This window comes from Patagioenas fasciata, chromosome 2 (genome assembly GCF_037038585.1).
Source record: "Patagioenas fasciata isolate bPatFas1 chromosome 2, bPatFas1.hap1, whole genome shotgun sequence".
Classification (NCBI taxonomy): Eukaryota; Metazoa; Chordata; class Aves; order Columbiformes; family Columbidae; genus Patagioenas; species Patagioenas fasciata.
Window position 1 is genome coordinate 26913047 of NC_092521.1, and position 5231 is coordinate 26918277.

A 5231-nucleotide genomic window follows, 5' to 3' on the forward strand; every position below is an offset into this window, starting at 1 on the left:
TTCTAACCAAAATTATGATCAACTGGTTTTGGTTTTTGGTGTGTTTTGGGTTTTGTTTGTTTGTTTTTTGTGTGTATTTTGTTGTTGTTTTGTTTGTTTGTTTGTTTTTGTTGTTGTTGTGTTGTTTTGTTTTTTCCTAATATTTTGCTTGTATTAGAGACAGGCAATTAAATTGCAATTTCACTTTTGCAACTTTGTGATTTGTATGAGAGTCATTAGACATTGCTATAAGTAACTTGTCACCTACACTTTAGAGTTTTGCTCAGCACCAGCTCTGCACCTTGTATTTGCTGAAATATCCCAGTCAGGCATTTCTTTCCTCATACATTAAAGTAGGTTATGATCGGGGCAATTTTTCTCAACATGTTCTTTAAGTTTATTCCTTCTTTTTCAAGACTAAAAAAGGTTTATTCCCTGAAGTTTGTCTCTCTTTAGTAAATATCAGCAAAAGTACATTGCCAGCTCTCTTAGATTTTGTGACAGCTTTGAAAAGCGAATAGTACACCCCGATGAAACTGCTTGGCTTATTTTCTTTCTGACTCACTCTAGGACTGAGTAAAAGGCTACCTAGCTATACATTAAAGAGCACAGAGAACAAGTGGTTTCTCTTTGTGGGACATTTCATGCAAATGAGCTAGGGAAAACAAGATCCTTTATAGCTTTATCATTAGATGGAAACTCATCCAATGTGACTAAAGCTCTATTCCAGCCTGGGGTGTTTTCCTTGACACTGTTTTACCAGCACTGTACTTGGCATTCTGATGGGCAACACCTGGTGCACACTGCAGACTACAGTTCTTTGAACACGTTTAGTAATGTGCATGCCACCACAGGAGAAAATTGGGCCAGAAATCATAGTCTGGAGGCAAAGAGATTTCCCTTTCATTAAACTAACAGCAGAAGCTCTACTAAGCTTTTCTCTGCAAGCTGTCACTCTTGGATGTTTCTGTAGACTTTCCAAACTGCTAAGTTGTGGTAAATAGCAAATAAAATAATTTGGCCCAGTCACCATTTGGATCTATGAAGTTTTATATCTCAGAAAGCTCTTAACAATCAGACAAGCTCAACAGATTTTTAAGAAAGTGTAATCAAAAGCCTGGAGGATGTGTTAGAAGTATGAGTTCTGCCTGACTCTGCTAGTAAAGATGAAACCAACTGACAGTGCATTATAAAGCATATATGTTTCTTTAGTGATGCCTTTCATGGACGAGCCCCTGGTACTTTCTGATGATGAGCAAAGGGATTGAACACTGTGGGTTTAGTGTGGCAGTCATGCACTCCCAGCTACATGAACTGAACTTGAAGAGTTAATGGACAGCTGAAATTTTTGACTGATATTTGATGGTTCCTCTTAGCCAAAGATCAATAGTTTTGGGGCCTTAGTAGCTAATCTGTTGTTTTTCTACAGAAAGTGGGTAATTAGAACAGGTGAATCATTCATAAATATGTTTTGTTCTCTAAAGACAAATGTCCATCATTGCATATTTGTACTTTTTAATTTTTTTTTTTTTTTTTTTGTTAAGCATGGTATAAAGCAGTAATATGAACTAGTACTGTAAATGGCGAGTTTATTCCGGGGATAAATCTGCATGAGTCAATGCTGATCCTGTAGAGTATGGTTTAAAACTGTTCAGTTGGACTTACCATCAGAGAAGACAGAGTTGCTGCATGGGAAGGGTGTCTTTGCTGTGTTGCATGTATAATTCCAAAATCACAGCTTGCTCTTTGGATCATCTAGAAAGACAGAGGGAGAGAAACTGCTGGGTATATAGACTGTGATTGCTTATTTTAACTCAATATAAAACATAAGAATACAAGCCTTCTGACAGCTTTAAAGCTCAGAAATCTCCAATATGTTGATTCTGCTCTTCTATACATTTAATTTCTTTTTAAAATGTATCATATTTCTCCAAGCAGTGATTTGCTTTTCAAATTATCGTTGCCTAGCTAAGACTTGTGTACCAGGTGCCATGTAAAAGCATGTTAAAAGTAGATAAAAGCAATTTATCCTGCCCTCTAATTAGAGATGTCTTGTCTTTACCACTGACAATAGCAGTATGCAGCTGTGGCAGAGGAGAGATAATAGCACCAGAGCAGAGAGAAATTAAAGATAGGTTATCATATGTTGGCTGATGTAAAGTGTCGTCTCTCCTTTGCATAGCTAAGATGGTCCTCAGGAAGAATACTAACTTAGCTCTTGGCCTGACTCAAGCAGATTTATTTTAGTTATTAAATCCAAGGCAAGATTTTATTATAATGAGGCAAAAGGGGCAGAATAATAATGTCTCCATTAAATATACAGAAAGAGAATGTGACCCACCATGATTACTGTATCAATAAATACATGCACACCACGCCCCAGGATGTGCTGGATCTTTATGAGGGTGCGACTGAGATTCATTTTTGCCCTGCACAGAGTTCCTCTTCAAATGAAGTGAATGAGTGTCAGGGGGGATCATATAATGGAATAGATGACTCAGTGGCATGTCTCCTGGATGATATAAAGGGTACCTTTAGTTCAGTAAGAGCTTCTCAAAATGAATGGGAAAAGGGTGGCATAAGCCTGTACAGATATTCTCTTTTTAAATCCTGGTACCTCAATGTGTTACATGCTGGGAGTCTGCACTGGAAAGATGATGTGATAAAAAGAAAACACCACCAGGGCTAGGACTGAGCGGTGTCTCAGGAACTATGAATAGGCTTGATGTGGGGGACCCAACTGGGAAAAACTAAGTGAGAGTGGAGCTGGAGAGATGATCAGTGTTGGCTTTTGAAAACCTATTTCCTCATGCTGTGTCAATACTACTGGAGTAAGACTCCTAAGTCCTTACCACAAAACCACAGCCGACAAACTGTTCAGGAGTTAAAGGACTTTGCCTTCAGGAAGGTGCTAACAAGGGAGTCATCGTCCACGCACTTTGTTTGGGTCAGAAGAGATCTAAGATGAAGGACAAAACTCATTTCTGAGGGAAAGTGTGCTGGAGGGGAGAAGTTGTGTTCAAGGCCGTGGTGGGGAATGAGATCATGACCAGGAAATGGGCTAGATCACACCACAGTGCTCTGTATACAAGCAACCACTGACACATGTTTATGCTTCGGAGTTAACTCATGGTCAGATCTCCTGGACTGTATGGAATATCGTACTGAACAAGCCTTTCATGTCCTAGATCCTGATTGCATGAGATGGCACATCATGCATCTTTCAAGTATTTCAGATACATGTGCAGACATAATAAAACTGAAAGAATGCATATAGAGGCACCAGAAGAAAATTGATTTTAGTATATAACATTCAGAATCAACAAAGACTTCCGCAAATCTAAACAGATTTCCAGAATGAGTAATGTTTGTATTAACATTACTGAAGTTGGGAAATAAAATATTAGTTTAGAGCATATTATGTGTAAAATCACAGATCTCCCTCTATTGCTTTTGCCGTAGGATTCCTGAGAACAGTGCTTATCACTCACCTCCTCATGCCATGGTATCACTGCTATTCCACATTGAGAAGCAGAATTTTTTTCAGCTGCAACCTCTTTGGCCCGTGATTTCAGGGGAAAGAGATCAAGATGCAGCCCTCTTCTCATCTACGTAAGATACAGACATAGTATAAGGTTTGTTGGCATGTTTAGTTCCCTTAACTTTGATTAGTAAAACAACTTGCAGTACTTGAAATTTTCTTCAAACATCTAATAAGTAGTATCTTAGTACTATCAGGCAGAGTTGGACGGGACAGTGTAGACAAAAATCAGTTCAGCTGATTTGAAATAGATGTGTACATTTCTCAAATCTTTGACCTGACTAGAACCCATCAGGGACTGACAGAGATCAGACTCATTCTACATCAAACAAAATGCTGATGTTACCTATGATTGTAAACAACTCCTCTACCTCTTACAGGGATATTGTCACTGAAGAAGGCTGGAGATAAATCTAGTATACATACAGTGAACTGTGATACTCACAGCAACAGAGAATGATCTCCTTAGATTAAATCTGAGTTTTGTTTTCTGTTTTCAGAGAACATTTACACACTGAAATCAATTAGTTCATCCTTTTCTTTATTGTCAGAGTAATGCAGAGAGGAGATTTACAGGTCTTAAAATTGTATTTATGTAGTAGCCGAAGTATTGCAAAATTTCACCCCGTAATTTTAGACTTATATCCTGTGGTTCTAAGCTTTTAAAATTCTTTACATTATGCCTAGTGGGATTGCAATATATACTGCAGGACCATAGCTAGGTTTTCAATTAATTGCCTCATGCTGCTATTCACTGTTGCTGGGGAATTGTTCAGTTTCTCCAGGACCACAGCATCTTCATGGTTTAAATAGCAAAGCTAGGTCACTGATACTGCTATACCTGTTACGTTACATTTCTTGATGGACATAATTTTTTTAGGCCATTTTTATTTGCTTTTATTTGCTGGGTAAATATGTCTTTGTAAAAGTGTATGACGCTGGCAGTATTGGAAATAAAAGCGTCACACATAGCCACTAACACTGTGAATTGCTGTGACCCTCAGAGATATCATGCTTTGAATAGGATCTCTACCTCTTAAAATTAGCTGAGCATATGAGATAATTGCAGTTCACCTTCTCACTCAACCAGTAAATGACTATTGGTGTCACCATATTTCCTCTTGCAGCCACCACATCTATAATGCAGGTCAATGCTGCTGTAGCAGGGGAAGAAGGAGGAAAGAGGTGGGGGATGTATGGAGGTGGTTTATGGAAAATGTCTTTATGTCACTGAGCATTTGGGGAAAAGATGAAAGGAGGGGGAAGGGGAAACCTCAGGTGAGGGAAAAGATTGCAACAATAAAGAAAGCAGACAGACAAGCACAAATCTGAAACCAGGCAGAAAAGCTGATCAAGCAAAGGCTGCAGCATGCTCAGTGCTCACCACCTGGCTGGGCTGAAGTCTCATGAAGATGGAGCGGGATCAGGGAGCTGACAGGGCACTGGAAGACAAGTGGCAAGGAGGTGACATGGAGGCTCATCTGGATAGCAAATACATGGAGATGGAGAAGAGAGGAAAGTGGACCTATAACAGAGTGGTGGTGTGATAGCAAAGCAAAGGCAGAAAGTTAGAGACAGGGAAGAATGGGATAAAAATATCCAATCAACTCAGTGGCTGAGATAGTGAAAGGAAAATGGGCTAAATTCTTGGGCTGGACAAGTGATCCTTGGTGCACAACAGGGATGACAGCTTTAAGCTGCTTTAACAATC